We start from the raw sequence: 22,205 nt of genomic DNA, 5'->3' as shown, positions 1-22,205 counted from the left end.
CACCTCAAGACACTGATTGTCGTAGGGAATAGCTTCAGCTTAGTAACTCCAAAACTGTCTACCTTAGAAAAGGTAAAAGAGTTAAAAAGCATTTTCAACTGAAATAAAAAACAAGAGGTCAAATGCAGGCAATAGTGGACAAGAAAAAAGAGTAAGAGATATTATTTAGCCAGCAGTAAAAATAATTATGCTTCTGTAGCTATTGTCATTCAAAAATAAAGAAACCAAAACACTTTGATAGCACACTTTCCCAATCCTCCCAAATAGTAAATGAAAGGAAAAAAGAAAGGAACTTGACACTTACCAGGAAAAACAGTAACTACAGAAAAGCACGGAACAGCACTGCTCAAGTTCCCAGGAGCTGTGGCTGCCTGAGAGGATGACATAAATGACCTCCACCTGTGCTTACTAGTTGGCTGAAGCTGAATTCACTCTGCCTTGAGCTGTAACTTTATATCTTTCTAAAAACATCATAAACCAGATGAAAAACATAACACTTAAAGACATGGTAAGACACCAAATTCCTAATGAAAAAACCTAGTCTCTACTTTTTGCTGTCTGCCAGAGCAACATCCAAGATGACACTGAGCATTTGAGGATCAAAAGGCTCTTGATGAGCATTTGAGGATCAAAAAGGCTCTTGGTGAGCGTTTGACAAGTGGAGAATTTGGATGAGTATTACTTTGGGAGGACAGCCAGACTGGTAAACAGCGGCAAGCAAACAGGAAAGGCTACTTGTTGCAGGCAGAAATGCACAACAGGCTTCCAGAAACTAACAGAAACTAACCACACCATACATAATTAAAGCAATTTATTACAGTTATGTGGCTTCACACATTTGGAAGTGCATTTCCCCATTTTTAGTCTCGGAGTAGTGTGCTTACTCATGAAAACTGAAAGGAAATATGTAAACCGTTTTGAAAATTCAAAAAGAAAGTGTGAGAATGGAACATTTGATACAGCATTATCTTGCAAATGTCTCCAGATTCCTCTCTGGTCACTGTGTGGGCAGCACATTCCCAGGACAGAGAGCTGGGTGGGCGGGAGAAAGGGGACTGTAAAGCTATTCATGAACTGAATTTCGTCTTTTCCCGCTGAGGTTCATTAGGGACCTACTGGAGCACTCGGGAGGAGGGAGGGAGAGGGTTGGCTCCCTCAGGAAGCACAGGCACACGGAGCCTGACACCCCACGCGTTGGAGGAGGCTGTGCCAAGGGAGCCCTCTCTGCCCACACAGAGCCTTTTAATTGCTGTGCTCGGGCCGCTCCGCAATCTCTCGTTCGGATGTACAATACGCAATCATTCAAGAGGAAAGTTAATCCATCACAATGAAGTTCTTACAAAACAGGCAGCCCTCTCCCCAACCCCCACGTAAATGAAAATGAAAGTCGCATTGCCTCGATCGCCCAGACTTTCCCTGACCCCAGCAAAGCTCAGGGACGTTGGGAACAGCTCCCTGAGTCAGATGAACTGAAGAGAACAGTGGAGACCCTGCGCTCGCTGCTCTGCTGACAAACAAGGCCTATGGGCACCCAATGCTGGCAGAATCACATCTCACGTCATTCACCTTGCTGCTGCAAACAGGAATCATCCTACATCTTCCTGCTACAGCAAGTGTCAGGAAATGCCCCAGCACACAGCACATTAATTTTGACTACTTAGGATGCTGGTAGAAATAGAAATGCAGATCTCCTGCTTACTAGGAAAGGACTCTGCCCAGTATATTCCTCTTTACCATCCTCTCTGCCAGCAGATCCTCCTTTCCCCCATTCACCAGTACCCATTGTAGAACAGGGCAGCTCTATAACCAAGGCAACATGAGAAAGCAGGGCCTGTCTGGAGTTCTGAGGATAGGGGCAGATTTTGAAGGTATATAGAGTATATAGGGGCAGATTGTGGTATGGAAATAACACACAATTACTGACAAGTGGAGGATGAGCCCCAGGTATGTAACAGCTACTAGTGCAGGCTGCCTATGGACAGAACAGCACTGAACAGTGCTCACGAGGTAGGGGGTAAAGGAAAAGGGTAGGGGGAACACAGCTGGAGAATCTGGATAACGGGTTTATCTGTGCAGCCCATGGTTACTCCAGGTATCCCTCACAGCAGAAGGACATGGAAATGACAGGCTGTGAAACAGCCCTGAACCCTTCCAAAACATTTTCCCTGTAAGAGACATAAGATGCATTCATACAGGGTAGACTGTAAAAAATGTAAAAGTGAGTGTTTGGGGTCTTTTGAGTCCAGGGTTAATTTCTGTCCCATTTTTAGACCAGTAACATCTGGAGCTCAAGAGGCTGATGTAGGATGAAGAATTGCATAAAAGAGAGAGAAAATTACTCTGCCATGAAAGAAGAGAATGACCTAACAAGCAAAACTGAAATGCAGTAGAATGACAGAAGTCAACAGTCTGTGATCACAGTGCGCTACAAACCAGAGTACACCACACTGATGAGGTAGGAAGAGATTTGTCATATGCAGAGGATTATACAGAGCCTAATAAAACATTCTCTATTGAGAGAAAAACAGAATCTAATTCATATGGAAACAACTTTCATATCATACAAATCATGGTACAAAATGCAGAACGCAAATTCAGAAAAAATGGCACGTAACACTGACGTAAAGCAAGCTGTTTGATAAAATCATAGTGCTGGTGAACGGAAAATACACCTATTTGAACTAATCAAACATAACAGTGGGAAGAGATTTGAAAGATTTGAATTAGCAAATGCTGTACTCTAAAAATGGAGAAATGGTGGCGCAGTGAGTTTTTGATTAATAAACCTGACTTCTGTAGCTTGCAAATGAGTTCAAATGGAGGATTTGGGTTTCTGTACTGCATTCATGGAGCACATAAAACAGCTGGCACCTGACCTGTGATCAGGACTCTATGCACTTTGGCAATACAAACTGTAATCCAAACAAAAATTTCATTTATATATATATGTATTCCTCTCAGAATAATTGAATTAAATAGAAGAAACATGATGACACATTATATTTAACGAAGTACTAAACAGTGAAAATTATAATCACTCCTAATTCTTGTTAAACAGGTCATAAATAAATTACTATCTCAAAAAAAAGAGGAAAAGCTAGACACCTTCACGAAGGCACACTGTGTGCTCAGTAAGTAGTGACAATAAAAAATGAAGTAAATATACATATTAAGATGCACAAAAAACTAAAAGGTGAGTAGTACAAGAGCTAATGTGCTTTCCACGGTGAAACACTGTTCAGGTCTCACCACTTGATCCTAAAACAACAGGAAAACATTGAAGTAATGGATTGAAATTGCTAATTGAGAAAAATAAAACCATCTGAAGTTTGTTGGTTTTTTATTCTCTCTTTTTTTCTTTAAATCCAACAAGAGGTGTAAGAAGCACATGAAAAAATCCAAACCGCGCCAGAGGAGAGGCTAGACAGGTTAAGAATTATTAATTTAGTTTCCTAATAAAAGAACAAGGGAATACATAATGAAACTCTGGGGCAAAAATGCAGGTAGTTTGAGATTATATAGTTTCACATCACACACAATTATCCTGTAGTGCTTACTTTGGCATTTCACTGATGTTAAGAACATTCAAATATTAATATTTGAATCAATGACAATAATATCAACAAGAAAGCATAGAAACACTCTGTTTTCAAGGAAAAATGTAACAGTAAACACCTAGAAAAAGTGTAATATAATAATAAACTACAGAAGTTTTTTCCTAAACAGTGCTACTGTTGACAAGGGAAGGACTTTGAATCATGATGGACAGATGCTCTGATCCACTACAGAAAATGGAGAAGACATACCAGCAGCAGTTTCATCTGTAAAAAAAATTTTATCACTGCAGCTAAAGTGATAAAAAAATCTGACAAAATGTACCACAGAAATGCAGAACAAAGACCTCCTAGTTTAAGCTTAAGAAAAGAGACAACAGAAAGATGTATGTGCAAAGCCATAACAGAAGGCCAGACAACAGAAATCAACAATACTGGTCTAATCTTTCTAAAATCAAGGGGGTTTTGGTAGGCATTTTGAACATTTCTAGAGACCTTCTAAATATGGTCTAAGAGTTGAAACCCCTCACTATGAAGGACAGACCACTGTTTGTCCTGCAGCAAGTACAGGGAGAGAGAAAATAGAATTTTTGCTGTGTGCCACATGTTGTTTACCAGTACTGTGCATGGCTGGTGTCAGGCAGGAACAGCTTTAAAAAAACCCAAACCCAATAACTACCCCCTCCAAACATTCTCACCCTCTATTCTCATCTTTACAACTATTTCAGCTTCATAAAGAGACAGTGATCTTGCACATAGTTTGCTCCATCTCTTGTGGTTACTTTTCTCACCCAAAATGACTCTGTTGTTATGATGCCTTGTGGTCTCAGGGTGCCTTAAGGGCTGGATGCTCCAAGAGAGAAAGAGTGGAGACCCCAGGGCACTTACAAGCTGCAGTCCCACCATATCTGAACATGGTGGGCAGAGCTGTGTGCTGCTAACAAGGTCCATGGCAATCCAAGCAAGGAGAGTGATGGGACAGGTCCAAGGGCCACCCAGGGGACCAGTTCATAGCAAAAGGAGATGGACCTAGGGACTGGAGAAGACCATGGCCCATCCAGGAGACAAGGCTGGAGACAGAAGACAGGCACACTGAAGGCTTAGGCCTGAGCTTCCCTGTACCCTTGGGGAAACAGTGCACAGGTGAGGGTCCAGAATGAAGTTTTTCAGGACATTGGTGACCTCAGGACTGATGCTGAGCTGGTTTCAGCAACCTCTGAGTGCAAGGAAGGGTTGAGCTACTCTGAAGGAACAGACAAATGATGTGCCAAAGATCAAGGGTGGTTTATATCACACATTCTACTGTCCCCACGGGAACATATACAAAACTACAGATCTCTGAAAGCATTTTTACCCATGGGAATATACACAAAATTACAAACATTTGAAAGCAGTTTTCCTACAAATTATGTACACATTTTCCTGTCAAAGAGGGTGGGGAGGGCAGGAGGTGTCGGGACTTGGGAAACACTTTTTTCCCACTTCAGCTGCACAGGAGTGCTCTCTTGTAATTGCTCGTTCAACCCATACTGGCCTCTTCATACCTGTGCAGTCTCCACTCAACCATATCTTAAAAGGTCTGAAGCAGCGTTTTGCCTCCAGCAATCACCATCCCAAGTGTTCTAAATGCTCTTGACAGTACAGGCAATACAGCTGCACGCCCTCTTCAAGGCTCTGCTAATGTGTCTCACACCCTATTCAAACAAAGCTCAGGGAAGGGGAGCCTCACCTGCAAGAGAAGGCTCTCCTGGAAGTCAGAAGGAAGGAGAAGAGTGAGGAGGTGTGACGTGTGACATGGGCAGGGAACAGCAAATCTGAAGAGAAGATAAAATCTTCTGGACTAATTCCTTCCACACAAGCAGCCCTGGGCTTGTCTACATCGATACTACTCTTTAAAATTTCCTCTGTTTCACTGCTGCCAGTGCCCGCAGGGGTTGACGCGTGAAGTGCCGCTCTCTACCAGTTTCCCAGGCACTTCAAATGGAAGATACCCATTTCTCTCTTTCCTGGGATCTTCTTGCTTTAAAACACTTGACAAGCATGGTTTAAAATTTAAAACCATAAATACACACTCCTCTGCATGTTGGAGGAAAAATCTGGGCCCAAGAGTATCATTTCTCATGTTCAGTTAAGCCATGAAGAAAAGTACTATGGATGCAGAAAAGTAACAGCCTTCTGTGATTTGTTGGGGTTCGCCACATAAAACTGCAAACATTAAAAATCATACACCTAAATTTTTTTGGTCAAGGAGTTTAATAATGTAAAAGTACACAAAGTTGTTAGCAATGCTCAGCCAACAGTTGCAACACACTGACCTCTACCTTAACTCAACACGGCTCCAACTTCAAAGCCTGCTTAAAACTATTTAAATACCAACATTATTAAGCATAGCAGGCATGTTGATCACTCAAATGGAGCCAGCATGCTGGATGCGAAACCCAGTCTGCAGTTCCTCCCCCTTATTTCCCAGGCTAAGCTTACCTGTTCTCCAGAGCAGGATTTTCCTGTCACATTCCTGACAGAGTGGTGTTTCCCTGCTCTCTCACCCTTGGACTATTGCTTTTTATTTCACTGTCTCTTCCCCTGTGGTGAGGTGACCCTGGACAGATGCCAGGTGCCCACTGAAGCTGCTCTATCACTCCCCTCCTCAGCTGGACATACAAGGAATCTGAAAGTATTACCTAAAGAAGAACAGAACAATACAGGAATTTTTGCAATAATTAACAAAATCAACTGAGAACAGAGCTATTGTCTCTCATAAGATGACAGCCAAGTACTAGGAAAGCCTGGTCTGCTAAAGCCCTTCAACACAGACTTTCTGGAACTTCCAGCATCTTTTCCACTGCTTTTGTTACCGATCATATATCTTGACGAACACTGAAGCAAAAACACCAGATCAAGAAAATTATCTGCCATTAGCAACGGTTATAAGGAAATGCCATAGTTGAGCCAATGTCAAAAAAAGTTTAACTGCTTAATTATCAAATGCTTAGCATACTTTAAGCAAAACTTTCAACACAGTTTCTCAATCATCACTTGAAAGCCGCCATTAGTAACATTTGGATCTCCAGAGCATTCAGTAGTATGTATTGCTGATATCTGCCAGCAAAAGAAATGCTTACTAGCCTGAAAATTGCCCAAGGGGTAAAATTGCAACAGCTCATTTCAGATGCAGCTATAAGGCTGCACAATCAAGAGCACAATCCCAGAGCAACAGTCTTCACAATTTTTTTTTTTTTAACCCTTCTCCTGTCTGTCTTTTACATGTCCTGGGTGCAGTTATGATACCCAGACTGGTACTAGTCACTGTGTTCTATGTATCATTTTCCTCTTGGTCTTTATTGCTGTGGTTCAAACATTTTCAGTCTCTCCTGAGATCCAGAGCATAGAGAGATACACTGTTCACCGAGACCCTTTATTCCAGATTGCTGGACTACAGTGCACAGTCTTTTAATCAAATTATTCTTAAGACATATGTTGAGTGGCAAATGCATTAAATTCTTGGTTCCAACAAAAACAAAACTATTCCCTCCAGCCTAGAAGACATATACATTCCAAGGTAAAATTTTCAGAACTGACTTTTAACTATGAGCCTTAGACCTTGAGCTTCTAAATAATACTCTGCTTTCAAAAATATTATCTTTGAATATAGTTTTCTTTAAGCATGAAAGGGAAAGGAGTAATTTGGATATAAAGACTGTGTGAACACATGGGGAAATAGGTGTTCTGTGATCAGAAGTTAACCAGTGCTTGGCACAGGTATTGCATTTTTCCACCACATGATATCTTTCCTGCCTCCAAAGTAATATATTTTAGTCCTATCGACAAAAGGTACATACAGTAGCTTGAAATTTAGGCATCTTAAAGTTTACGCACCAGCAAAGGACTTCTATCTACTGTCACCTTCTCCACTCCTTCCCCAAAGTAACTCTTAGCCTCTAAGTGAGGTCATTCTCCACTAGTTTGCAACGATCTGTTTTACATTCTGGATACCTGCTGTGAAACCTCAGAGGAGCTAGGGGATAGACAGGGAGTAAAAGCTGGATATAAGAGACCACTCTAGCACTAATATCCCAGATATCAATTACCAATATAGATCTGCTGCATTAAACGTCTCCTGTTTCTGAACCCTTCCTAAAAGCCCCCTTGAGCACACAACTCTGCTGTATATAATGATGGGATAAATTAAAAATGGTATGAGAGAGAGGAAGAAGAGAAAAATCCTTAACATAAGGAGTTTACTTAAGAAAAGATAAACATGTTCAAATGAACAATCACAAACAGTAAAATCTACAGACTCAAGCTAGAATTCAGATACAGGTTTCTTGTACCTGAACATAGAATCGTTGTAAAGTTTTGGTGTCTTAACACACAGAAGCCTTCTACAGCAAAGCCTTCCTTAGCATCCCTGGAAAGATTTGAGTACTTGTTCATCTTGCAGCTCTAAGTCACACCTTCTTTTGAAACTCAGAAGACATACTTTGATGAGGAAGGCTAAGGTAGGAAGGGACCCCAGGACTTACATATAGGTTCAATCGGTCTTTCTGTCACTTCACTGCAGGGTACTCCTGCTTCAGCACTTTCTTAGATCAGTTCAGAGTTGAAATCAGTTTCCCCTCTCTCAGACATGCTTCTATCCCCTTAACACACTGTCAAAATTATTCCTTTGGCAAGAAACTTTCAATGTGTCACTAGAGGGTTAATTTCCTTTTACCTTCTAATATCACACTTGAGTGCAGAGTGCTCAGCTTGGCTAAAAGCTTAAAGGCCATGAATAATGTAAGAGAACTCCACTGTGAGGACCATTAATGACTCAGAAAGCTTCACTGGATCTCTTACCAGTTCTCACTTGTCATATCCTTCATTTCCTTTAAATGTTACAGTACCAGCGCTAAATTGAACTCAAAAGCTCCCAAATCCAGCACCTCCCCACCAGCAATGCAGCCAACAGACTACAGGGGCTTCAGGGTCAAAAGGGGGCCACCTTCTCAGCCTGTTGTTAATTGCTCCTCAGCTTCTTTAACTTTTGCCTTCATCACTGAAATATTAATCCCTTGTTAAAACCACTTCATCCACCTTTGAGTTATATAAAAACCTAACAGATGGAATGAATTGTCTTAATACTTGGAAAAAAGTGCTCTTTGCTTTCAAGAACGGATGAAATCCAAGTGAAGTATTCACCTGTACCATAACACGGACATCAACCTTACAAGATGGCCCCTGTAACATTAAGCTTGGGAAAATTTGGCAATAAAGTGAGTTGTGGTTACAAGAAAATCCAGCCAGGTACATGCACGTGGCTATCTGATGAGCCACAAACTTGATACATCACACATCTATGAAATTACATATAGTTCTTAATTAAATCATTCCAAATCAAATCAGGAAAACACAACCAGAATTACAGGAAATACTGGGAATCTTGGGCAAATTGCCTTCAGTATCTGCTCTCAGTCAGGCTATCCGTAAAATACAATTGATAAACATTAAGTAAATGGTAAACATACTAAGTCCAATTTTAAACAGAAAAAATAAGGCAGAGACTTGGTTGGTATTGTATCATATATCTGCTTGGCACTACACTGCAACTATAATCCAATTTTCGAACACTGAAGAGGCTGAAAAATAGGAGCTGGAAAAGCACATCACAGGTAAACAACTTGAATATAGAAAAATCCTTAGATTTGCATATGTACAATTATGACTTGTATTAGCTTTTCCTGCATACATAAACTGAAGTAACAAAATACATAAAAACAAATTGTGAGGACTTAAGGAGGAAATGTCTTAGCTACGAAGTTAACATTGCATACAGAGAAAAATGTCCTTCAGTGTTCTGTTAGTTTGGCAAAGCCTATACTACAGGAGTTTTAAGTGATGCTGCGAGTAGGCACCAAAGAATAACTGAATATAAAGATGAGAAATCACAAGTATTTCCTGTGGTTATAATATTTAAAGAAAATTAAAGAGAACTGAAGAGCACTAAAGATTCTAAGATTGGATGAAAAGGATTATTTAAAAAGTAGTCTGAAGCTGTGGCTTGAAATATTTAATATACAGAGAGGCATCTGTTTCAACCTTCAGAAGGTTAACTCAAACCTTCTTCTGTGACCTACAGAAACTGAGGTTTGTGTTAGAAACCACCAACTACTTTGTATTAAACACTAAAAAGTAATATGAGACATCTGCTGAAATTATAAAATGTCCTCTACCTCTTTAAAAATCTGAAAATTTGCTTTGGTCATTGTATTACCTAATACATTTTCCCAATATCATATAGATTGTGTGAAATGCTTTGAAATCAAAGATGCTATGCAAGTGTGAAACATCACTGCAATACATTCAACTTAATTTGGACATGCCTCAGCATCTCAGGTTAGAGTGAGCTCCTCCTTTATTGAGACATTTGCTGGGAAACTGATTTGGCCAAATCAGAGTGAGTGATAATGAGTGCTGTTTAATCAAGACAGTATTAACATAAATTTTAACTTGTGTCAAGTAGCTTAATGGCAAATTACTGAATGTTAAGCAGACATGGAAGCTTTTACTCTGCTCTTTTAATAAACAAGCTCTAGAGTAAACTAAAATATACACTATCTTCAATGTGCAGTCAAAAAGAGCTAGATACAACCAGAAAGAGTTGAAGTGAAGCAACACAAGACTTGAAATCTTAAACTCATTTTCAATTTTAAAAAGGTTCGGTACTGGAATGCTCTTTATCTTTGAACTAAATACAAGATTTTTAACAAGAAAAGTACATCCATATGTGCTTATAATGAGAAAGTAATAAAAGGTATTTTTATTAATTTCTGGCTTTTGTACGTATACGACGTTTCTGATTTGGACACTTAATCCTGAGCAGCTTTTAACATTTTAGATGGATAAGCATTATATGACTAAGTGCATTTCTGGCCTTAGAACTGTAAAGATAGCTATAAACAATGTGCCTTTCCAAGATACCCTAGATCTTGTGGTTTCATACATTAGCTGTTCATTTTGCCAGTCAACACATCCACTTACTGTTTGTCAGAGAAAAATATAAAACTTCTGGCATCCTGACTCAAAAATGCTAGGAACTAAAATACTGATGGTAAAGAGGCACCACACTGACATCGAGCAGAAGTCTTTACTGCAAAAGCATAACACAGTGACAGATACTACTTTAGAGATTCACTCTTAAAGGAATGGAGATTCCCAAATCCAATGACATGAATATAATTGACTTGTCTGAATTTTAAATTAAATGGAATTTTAAATTATTCCATGACATATTGGGTTAGTGTGTGTGTTAAAAGCAGAATGGCACTTACAACAATGCTCCCTAGAACAGGCAATTCCCAAGAAAGGGAAGAGGAGTAAAGGAGACCAAAAAAAAAAAAAAAATCACAGGGAACAGCTCAGTACCACAAATTATATGCTCTGCAGGAAAAGATGACAGCTTAGTTCTTAGGACCTGGATACTGGGGAAGAGGCAAAATACACAGTTGAAAAAAATAAAACAATTATATTTAGGCTTGCATTAGACACCCATATAAGAGGAGACTGCTTTCTTAACTACAGATGAAAAAAGGCAACCCCAGTAAGACATCAGTATCAAGCTACATGCTTCTGTTCTTTAAATAGTAACAAGAAGAGTCTGTTCTATGAAAATATTTCAAAAATTGAAAGCTTTTGAGTCCTCCACACTGCAACAGATGTTGAGACAGGCATGTGCACTTCACTTTGAAGGGAAGTGTCTACAGGAGGTACAGTGTCCAAGAGGTAGCTCAGCGTTTACATCCTATTTCAGTGGAGCAATTAAACATTAACTCATCCCTTCCCTGAAATGCCAGCACAAATGCTGTGACAGAAGAATAGCTTTTGTAACATGACACGCACACGTAAAGTGTCTGTGAGCAGGTGGACAGAAGAATGCACACCTGGTTTCATACTGCACCTGAACACAGTGGGTGTGGGCCCTAAATGGTCACAAGAGCACATGCAAAGGGCTATGATGATTGTCCCTAACAACCCAGACCCAGACCTTTCATCTCCAGAGCTTAGAAAGAGCTGTGACTTTCAAAACAATCATACTATTAACACTAAAGCCCACGATTAGTAAGACTAGTTACTTCCACTGTCTCTGCCAAGAGTCACATTCTCCCCATTCTACTCCTTCCACTCTTCATCTGTGTAAACTGAAATCTCGATAGGGTACAAGAGGGCCAAGCTTTTCAACAGTCTAATTCTCAAGGTAACAGTCGTCTTGAGAGAGGAAAAAAAAAAAAAAGTGTGCTGTTGCTGTGGAAACAGAGCACAGAAATACTCCTAATAGATCAAGCACCTCCTGGAGGACCAGGCACACTGCCAACCAGCTACCGGAACCTTCCCAGCATGCAAGCAGGGTTAGGACAGGGAAACCTGTCAGATGTCTCCACCATTACCTAGATTTCAGGAGATCTGGGACAGCTTTTCAAAACTGAGTTCCTTGCTACACTTAGTGAGGAAAGATACCTTGTTTGTGAAAACAGTTACCACCACCACCTGAAGGCCCAGAACTGGGAAGTGAATAAATTCTGCTTAAATTCTTGAGAGATGTATCAATACGAAATCCAGGGCATGGTGTTTAACAGAGAACTGCAGGAACGCCTGGGCCTGATCTAAAGGTTTACAGGCTGAATTCAAAAGCAATGTTGATGAATGGTAGAGAAGAAAATTAACCTACATCCCCAATAGAGCTGTTCTGTTTCTTGTTCCCTAAGAAATGAAAAAAATAGAATGTGATAATGTAATTAAAGACTACATAATAATTAACACACAAAAATGTCTGAATTAAGACCACATGGGTGAACTCAATGTGAGACTACTCTCATTTTCCAGTGACTTGAGTTTAAAATTATTCTTGTGCATAAATATATAGTTTTATTCCTTTCTCCATTCCTTTTGAGATCCCTTAAGTGAGTAAGCTGTTCATACTCTGAACTACTACATAAAGAGTATGAGGCTGAAAGAGCGTAATGCAAATCAGTCAGAGAGAACACTGTAGTTAAAAACAGTGTTAATGAGAATACCACATACACAAAAGCCAGCTCCAGGTTTTCAATAAGAAAGGAATTCCAAGTGTCAGCACCCAAACTCCTCATTCTATCAAGGATCAGGTGAAACGAGCAACCAGAAGCAATTTGATACTCTGAACCACTGATTTTTCTAGGACATTTTAAACATCAGAGATGGCAGGGGATTGCAACAGGTTAGAAATTTGTGTAGTTTATCAACACTACAATGCTACCAGACATTACTCCCCCAACTCTGAATCTTCTACCCTTCCTTCTCATCCCTGCAAAACATCTCATATTAAAAGGAGCTAGACATTGGCAAGCTAGAAGAATGATTTATTTCACAAGGGTGTTGTGAAGCTTAATTCATGTTTATAAAGCCCTTTGTATTGTGCCTTTCATCTACTGTGGGAACCTCACAGTACTATCAATAAGGTCTTTCCTACAGTAGAAGAGCTTTGCTAAAATAGCTATACTAGCAAATCTGCTTAGTAGAGATGTGGTTTACACAGGCAAAGAAGTTATTTTGTCAGAACAGCTAATACCAGCTCCCTGAAAAAAACATGCTACACTGGCAGAAGCACATTTTTGGTGATATCTAACTGAATCTTGGCGAGAATATGGTATGAAGGGTGATTTCCGCACAATCTTAACAGAACAGTTATGCTGGAAAACTCTTGAGGGGTAGCTCTGACCAACGTATTTTGGAGACTGCAAATGAAGGGTGTGCATTTACTACTTTCACAATACCAAGCCTCTCTGTTCATTTATACATGTGAACAAGCTAGAAGCAGAGTCTTCCGTAAAGACACCCCGTTAGCAGCAAATGGATTTGATTTTACTATTTTATAGAACACAATGGAGGGTGTTGGGGTTGTTTTTCCTTTTAGAAGCAAGAAGTCAAAGAAATAAAGATAAAGCCCTGGTCAGATATATTCTGCCAAATAGAAAAGAACAGAGTATTAACAGCACTAGAATGAATGCCTCGAAACTACTTACACAACTGCAAAGAACAAAACACTGTGCTATAAGAAACTAGTTCATGCAACAGTCCTGTTTAACTGTGCTATTATTATTATTATTATTTTCTATTCAGGACCCCAGTTTTCTCACTCAAGTTGGAAATAACATCAAATATCCAATTGTTATTTGTCTCCTAACAAAGGTGGAGAGGCGCCATCATTCCAGGTTTCCAAATGACTACTCGTCATTTTTCTAGTGGTGTTTAACCTTATTCTGAGCTGCCTGGGGTGGCAGCCTGCAGCTACCAGCAGTAGTGCATTTGCATTTTGCCTTTCAACATTTCCAAAACTTGGTAGAAGCCTGCAGCAAAACCACCGAAGGGCTTGCTTACACAGTGAAAGGAAAACTCATCTGGTTCACATCACTGGAAGGCTTTTTTCTGGTAGACACCTGTATTTATCTCAGAAGGGTGTTGCTCTGTATCCATGTGCAGTAGCACACAGTTTTCCAACACTCAATAGCTCCAAAGCGATGCACTGTAGTGTAAGACTTTGGCAGTCATGTTTCAAAACTGTCGTGGGTTACAAACTGGCTGAACATTATCCCACAAACTGATTTGGATCAGATGTGCTTGAATTTGGAATGGAGATCAAAACGCAAAGACAGGAATTGCCATAGTTAACAATCTGGAAAATTTATTTTCCATATTAAAGATAGCTTCATTACCAAAATTCAAGCAGGTGTATTCAGTTGCTTTCCACTAAAAAGTAAAGCTAAAATGACTTGAAAGCAAAACTAACCATCTCAATCTTCTCTGCTATTGAGACAAATTAGAAAAAAACTAACTACCATAAATTAATTAGTAACCTACAATTTACTGACGTAGCACTGTAGAATACACAGCCCATATGCCAGGACTACCTGATGTGCTGTTTTGTTACACCTATGATTTATCTGTGTGACCTCTGAAATGAAAAGCATCATAATAAGTAGCAACTTATAATTTCCACCTGTTCTCTCAGTCACTGACGTAGATGCCTATATAGCGCAAGAACAGCACTGATATAAAAAAAATAGGCTCTACAGTTCTGGACTAGGCTTAAAAAGACCAATGTTCAAATAAATAGCCAAAAGACATGAAATCTTTTTGCAGATTGGCTAAGCTATACACCAAAGCTACAACACCAAAAGGCTGGGCTCTCTTGCTTCCAGATAAAGAAGCACCAGCATTCAAAGAAAAGCTGGATCATGTTTCCTTTTTCCACTATCATACATTTTGCATGTAAGCAGCTGTTCCTAATCAATGGGAGTTTGATATTAACACTTCATACAACATGAAAATTATGTCACAGATTTATTTCAAAAACTATGAAGACATTTTCCCCACAGCTTTGGTGCCATAGGCCAGACACCGCTCAATTTGCTTTGTCTACAGCATAGCAACCACACAGCCCTACACCCTCCACAACATCCCTTATTGGTATCACTAGAAGATTTGCATGAAGATCGAAGGAGAGAATATGGCCATTATACAGTAACTACACTTCCAGCTGGAAAAGTTCATTGTTGCCTTTGGGATATTCAGCAGGAAAATGTAAAGTTAATCACCTTTCAAGGTAAGGATATCCTGCTCCTATGTTTATTCCCAATCCACCCACTTCTCTGTTTTAGCTCCTTCCCTCTCTTGAGCCTCTGATCACACTGACTGGTCCCTTCATGATTTCCCAGGAAGAGAGCTCACAGGGAACTTACAGGTTTCAGTGTGTAATCTTTCTGTATGCCCTGAGTCCTTGCTGCTCCCTTGCTGTGTACATCCTGGAAGTGAAGTTTAGCTAAAGCATTTGGAGCAAAAGTCTAAGAACATGGAGGCTGAGGTCAGGCTTCCCAGTGTAAGATCACCTACTCTGAAACATTTCTTTGTCACTAACAAAGATATTCCACACTTATAATTCTAAAGTTGAAGTACACTTCAAGGCCAACTTTTTTCTCTTAAGTAAAATGGAGGAAAAGAAATACACGCGGGTTGAGGCATTTTTCCTCTTAGTTTTCTGAATTTGTAAGTCCTGCAAAGTTTCTGCAGGGGTAGAAATGAAATTTAAAGGGTAGAAACAACAGTTATTCAGCATGATCAGCTGTTCTTTTCTACACTGAAGCACGAAGCCACAACTACAAAAGAAATGCAGTTAAATGATGAGGAGCTCATGGCTACTGAGGCAGCTGAAGCGCCCTGAACAATATGGGAAGACTGAGGCTACACGTTTTCAGCAAGCTCACATAAAAAAGTTCAAGCTGTTGCTTTTGACCTTCAGTGTCCTTCATGATTTGTTTCCTGAACCACTAAGAACAGGGAAAGGTCTAGGACAGGTTAAAGATTTAGCCAGTAAAGAGCATTTACATCTCAATGATGAACTCCCTAGTTCTAACAGAACAGAGGTTCACTGGGGCTTGTGTACTTCAACTGTACGGGTATAATGGGAGGACAGATAAATATAGAGGAAAAATAACATTTAATTTTTTGATATGTAGGTTTTGTAGCTCTCAAATCATCTATATAGGAGAAGTTTAGAATTAAATCTAACTGCACCTATTGTATAGATAGCCATTGTAAAGGAATATCACAAGTTGGAAAACAATATGCAGAATTAAGACACACTGATTTTGCACAAAGGGCTGAAGTACTATCAATATCCAGAAGTTCTCGCATGTTAAGTATAATTTAAAAAGTCAACCACAAATACATTAATTTTTTTGCAGTAAAAAAAGCAAACACAAAAAGCAGAACTCTGGGTAATCAATCAGCCTGCCTTGGAATCCATTTGTGCACACTATTTCTTTGAATGTAAAACACAAGCTTCAAATACAGTAGCACCTATTTAATAATTCACATCTTCATCACCTAACTATAAAGGCAGCGTAAGTCTCTGCTTACGCACAAGTAATCTGTGACAAACCATCAGCCCCAATCAAGAAAAAAACCTTTCAGACACAACATTTAGAAAATTAACAGCCTTTTTGCACTGAGAAACAGCACAGAAATTCCAATTTGTCCTCATTTTAGCATATGTCCATATTTTAACTTAACAAACAAACTTGGATGCCATTTTATGGCTTCTTTCACATAGGAAAAGAATATTCACTTTTCTGCTGAAAATGAGTCTGAAAAACATTACCTTAAGACTGAACGTGCAAGACACTCACTAAAATGCAGGTGCTTCCTCCACCAAAATTAACTTTTCACACTGCTTTTCCACAAACATTTTATTTATAAACAATTCTTTCATAAGAAGTTTTTCTTGAAATAGTTGTAAACCAAACAGTTGAAGATCAAAATAGGATGATATGTGTGTTACACTTCTCCCCACTTTCCAGAGCACGTGTCAGAGCCACTGTCTTGTACAGAAGAGTACTTCTAAACCAGCAGCCAAACCCACAATACCAAAATCTGTAACATGATCTAATAATAGCTGATCCTAACTTAATTTTAGAGTCCTAAAATACAAAAACGTCAATTTAAAAAGAAAACCAACCAAAACCAATCCTGGATAAAGTTTTATATAATAATCTGAATGGTTCTATTGTCTCTTTCGTCACGCTGAAGTTTGCTTTGTTGTTGTTTTCATCTTTCCTTTTAAAATAGCCTCCTGCAGCTCTAAGCTAAAAATCTTCCTGGAGCTTCTATGTGACAGCTGCAGTATCTTAGCCATCTGTTTAATTTATATTTGCTAATGCAGCTCCTGCTGTTTTCAACTGACAGCTTTTTTCTCTCTTATTACCCCCACACGGGAAATCATTGCACTTGCCAAAGTTTCTCTGTAGCCTCAGATGTCAAATCAAGTCTGGTGACAAAAGGTGATGAATGAGGCTCCCAAACCCTCCCTTTCGTGGTTTGGGGTTTTTTTTAATTATGAAAATTGTAACTGGTTTTTATGTTATTTCTTTAAAGAATAATTGTAAACAAAAAGGAAGGAGTACAGAAACAAAGAGAGATATAGTCAGGGGAAATCATACTTCCTTCCTCTGTAGCAATTCTGTAGGAAGGTTGAGGCTGGAGGATCTCCAAGATACTCTCCAAGGCAGATGATCCATTCCATATCTATTCACTAAAGCCACGATTCAACCTCTTCAGTCATCTATGACCCCCTACCAAGCTCAGGGTTTGACTGACTACTTACTTTCCCTCATTCACAACCAATATGCCTTCTAACTTTTCTGGAGTGCTCTGGATCTCAGAAGTAGTCAAAAGTCAATGGAAAGTGATGGAGCCCCATGGCCCAACATGTAGCAATGTCAGTAGTTACTGCCATCCTGTAATGCCTCTTGCAGGAAGACGCAGGGCCCTCTGTGCCATTCGGAGACACTGCATGAAAGCCCCACCTGACTCCTGAAACTGTCTTACACGGCAAGCACAGATGTTATTCTCCCTGTAACTCTCCTTGGGCATGGTACCAAGAAGATTAAAGAGTCTGTCCCTGCTGAAAAATGACGTCAGGTTTAACAGAAAGCTTTGAAATTTAACACAGATACCCCTGTCCTGCTTAAAACTGCAGCGACTGAATCACAGTGAGCTCTACAATACCTGTCTGAGGTGATGCAACACTTCTGTTTGACATTTCAGTGGCTAGCCCTGGCCTGGAAACAGGTAGTCACATTAGACACAAAGAAACCAAACCCAGAAAGTCTGACCACTCTTCCTTTCTAAATTCCCCCTTTCAAAACAACTTTATTAACTGGAGAGGCACACAGAAACATGAAGTGGGCCCTTGCCAAAGGGCTGGAAGATGTGTGCTTTCTGGTGCCAGAGAGAGCCCAGCAGAGTAGCTGACAAGGAGCTAGCAGGGGTGCCTGTCTGAGGGAATACCTGGGAGACAACAAGTCATAATCTCTTATTACCAGTGTTCCCAGAAGGTGATGATGAGAAAACAAATCTATTGTTCTGACAATCTAGAGTTTGCTCCAGCTCCTAACATCAAAGCTACCCATAGGACAGAACTTGTGACAGCTCCTCATCTTGTGCACAATCATCCCACTGAGCTCTGGAGGATAAAATCATTTGAAGCAAAATGAACCATTCTGCTTTTGAAAGTACAGCAAGCTAGTGCCAAAAATAACTACAGGTGCACTCTGAAGAAGGTTACTGCTTCATCTTCATATTCCCACTCCTTGAATAATCGTGCTGCAAAAAGTCGATCTTTGAAGAGCATGTTGGACAAAACAGAAAAGTTAAAAAGAATAACCCAGGATAACCTTAGACCTAATATACTAATAGCTGCACCATGTATGAGGACATTACATCCTTTCCTACCCAGGACATTATGCCCAAGATCCAGACAAGTCAACTCTTAATTTTCAATCTGTATCTCAGTCTTTTCATCTGTAAATATATGTAAATCATAGAATCATAGAATCAGCTGGGTTGGAAGGGACCTCCGAGATCATCAAATCCAACCCTTGATCCACTGCCGCTGCGGTTACTAGGCCGTGGCACTGAGTGCCACATCCAGGCTCTTTTTAAAAATCTCCAGGGACGGAGAATCCACTACTTCCCTGGGCAGCCCATTCCAACGTCTGACCACCCTCTCTGTAAAGAAATTCTTTCTAATATCTAACCCAAACCTCCCCTGGCACAACTTGAGACCATGCCCTCTTGTCTTGCTGATAGTTGCCTGGGAATGCTGATATACTTCACTGTAATACTATTATGCAGTGCTATTGGCTGGATACCCAGCACAGATTCTAATGCTTTTATAACTCACTGCCAATACCAACAGGAAAAAAGTTAATTTCAAAGAGTATACAGGCCTGAAAACCTGAAGAGCTACTATTCAGCTTGATTAGTTGTACTTTATGGCATTTCAAAAGTAACACAATCAAGAAAGCATAAATATTATATTATAATAATGAAGAAATAGATTAATATCCCAGGTCACCAAAGATTTGTTTCTTACAAGTTTCATCAACATACTGAACCAAAGACTGACAAAATATGAATTATCTCCCTGTTTCTCTACCAGGCTGCTCAGGGCAAAACTATCCTTTGTATCAATTCTTCCTTATGACAGGAAGTAAATGCAGTCTCAGAAAGAGCTGTGTTGTACTGACTGAGTGAAAACACCATGAACCTGGGGAAACAGAAGTAGTCTATACACCTGACAGCATAAGGCAGTAATATTTTCTGCAGACACTCTCTGGCCAGGGTGTCTGATTCACTTCAGTACCTAACTAATGCAGTTTTTAGGAAATTGAACTAAAGTAGTGCTGATTTTAGTGGTTCCTTCAGCCAGGAACAGGAATACCTGAACTGACTAGAAATCATCCAAAGCTGGAAACAAAATAAAAAAGATTAAAAAAACATTTAGTTAAGCATACTGGTCTTCTCTTTTCCAGCCACAGTGTTTTGTTTTCCACCTTCTCCCTAGGTTAATAAGAGTATTACTTTGACGTGCCTCTGGTCATAAGCTCCTGAAGCAAAGAGGAGGCTCAGCCATATGCCACTGCTCAGTCTGGTACACATTATTGTACCTGTTAAGCAGAAAGGCTAAAACAAGGACTAGGAAGACCACAGTATTCCAGCGGAAAGGAGAAAACCAGTGCACATCCAGAGGAGCAAAGATGTCTTCCCCAACACAACATTACATACAACCCTGCACAAAGAATGTTGCAAAGCCAGGTACAGGAAACAAATACTTCAGTATTGAAGGATACATGGCAACAGACTTTACAGCTAATAAATTGGGTTAATTTATTCTCTGTAGATTACCACAGCTCAAGAACAAAACAATACCTTCCTAACCCTCAGGGGTAAATGCAAGTCAATATTAGAATCACAGAATCATTTAGGCTGGAAAAGACCTTTAAGATCATTGAGTCCAACTTCCTATCACTGCACCTAATGCTGTCAGGTCCACACTAAACATGTCCCTAAGTGCCACATCCACACATCTTTTAAACACTTCCACAGACAGTGATTCCACCACTTCCCCAGGGCAGCCTGTTCCCACGCTTGACAATCCTTTCAGAGAAGAAATTTTTCCTAATATCCAATCTAAACCTCCCTGGAAACAAATGAAGGCCATTTCTTCTTGTCCTATTGCTTGGTACTTGGGAAAAGAGAGCAACACCCACCTTGCTACAACCTCCTTTCAGGTAGTTGTAGAGAGTGATGAGGTCTCCCCTGAGTCTCTTTTTCTCTAGGCTAAACAACCTCAGCTCCCTCAGTCACTCCTCCTAAGACTTGTGATCCAGACCCTTTGCCAGGATGCATGCAAAAGTTACAGGAGGTTACATTATGATAAGCAGTGTATTCATGCACACCTACTTTTGGACACCTTTCCATAATTTGACAATATAGTATGTAAGGGGAGAATACTTGACACTTCTACCAGAAGAAAATTTGCTTCTTTTTTTCATAAAATATCTCTGCTATAGAACTTCTTAGCACTTGCAGACCACACAGGCCTACAGGCCCTCCTGAAACCAGAAAATAAAAACGTACCTTTGCCATTTATACTACAGAGATAAAAGATATCTCAAACTGAGTGCATTTGTTTAAGGAAAAAAGCCATTATTCAAGGGTAGATGGACTCAGCAGCAGTCAGGTACAGGATTATCTACCTTCTCAATTTTTCCCATAAATGTTCTGAACGTTGAGCATCCCAGGAGAAAACATCTGAACTAAACACTTGATTCTTACCTTGGTCAGACACCACTTGATACAGTCTTCAACCCAGCACTAACATAAGTCAGCTGTCCAGGATAGTGGGGGATGGGAATAGCCAGATAACAGGAAAAGCAGAGCACACAAACTCTGCTGCACAGAGGCCAAAGGCCAGGGGCCTTGCACCATGCTATGCAGTGCTTCAGGTTCTGGTAAGACTCAGCTGAGGTACAAAGGCAGCCTCATAAGAAACCCCATCTGACAAATCTCTCGAAGCAGAAGGGATCACAGTACATACATGGTATTCTTTCACCAGTTATCCATCCTAGAACTGCTGCTAGGATGGCTCCATGGCTCTAAGTCTTGCAGAGCCAGAGTTTTAGTCCAAATCTGCAAGCTGGAGACCCCAACTGGCTCCTGAATGCTTCTCCAGCACCTTCAAAGCTGGCTTCCCAGCATCCCATGTTTCAGAAGCACAAAACAGAGTCCTCAGCATTAGCTCTGAATGAAGTTGGCAAAGGCTTGGCAGGTGAACTAGTTCAGGGTGTGAGCTACACAAACACCCATGTACTGCTTCCAGGTCCAAGCCTGGGATTTTGGTATGGATAACTTATTACCTTAATAATGTACCTGTGGAAAATAAAACATTAGCTGCAAAAATTAAATAGAAGCAAGGCCAATTTCTGTGTCTACACAGTAATACAGAGGTCAAAAACTAACCTATTAAGCTCACAAAGGTTATTTGCGACATCCCCCATACAGTGTTTGAAATCCTGTCCTCCAAAGTTTTGCCACTGTGTATGCCTCTTCACTTCCCAGCATCCTCAGGCATTCCCAAGAGCCACTTCTGCAAAGAGTATAAAGATGACACTGAAGAAAATGAGACTTCACTCTCTAAGGTGCCCAATATATGCAAGTAATATACTAGGTTAAGCATGACTGTCCATAAATAGACAGCATTTCAAAACCAAATTGCCACAGACCTTAATACTCACCACC

General features: G+C 40.0%; 1 protein-coding gene across 4 annotated transcripts in view; it reads right to left on the bottom strand.

The window, feature by feature from the left end:
- The window catches only part of NDST2 (N-deacetylase and N-sulfotransferase 2), a 130,199-nt gene that overhangs the window by 61,032 nt on the left and 46,962 nt on the right, over nt 1–22,205 (bottom strand). Inside the window, exon 1 of one of the 4 annotated variants that reach the window (XM_064663774.1) lies at nt 6,036–6,058. The exons of the other annotated variants lie outside the window; for them this stretch is intronic. The gene's annotated coding sequence lies outside the window, so the exon portion shown is untranslated. Of the gene's footprint in view, nt 1–6,035; nt 6,059–22,205 lie in introns of those variants that run through there. 4 annotated transcript variants of the gene reach the window in all.

Source organism: Pseudopipra pipra, chromosome 8 (assembly GCF_036250125.1).
Source record: "Pseudopipra pipra isolate bDixPip1 chromosome 8, bDixPip1.hap1, whole genome shotgun sequence".
In the NCBI taxonomy this organism is placed as follows: Eukaryota; Metazoa; Chordata; class Aves; order Passeriformes; family Pipridae; genus Pseudopipra; species Pseudopipra pipra.
This window is presented reverse-complemented; position numbering and strand designations above follow the sequence as displayed.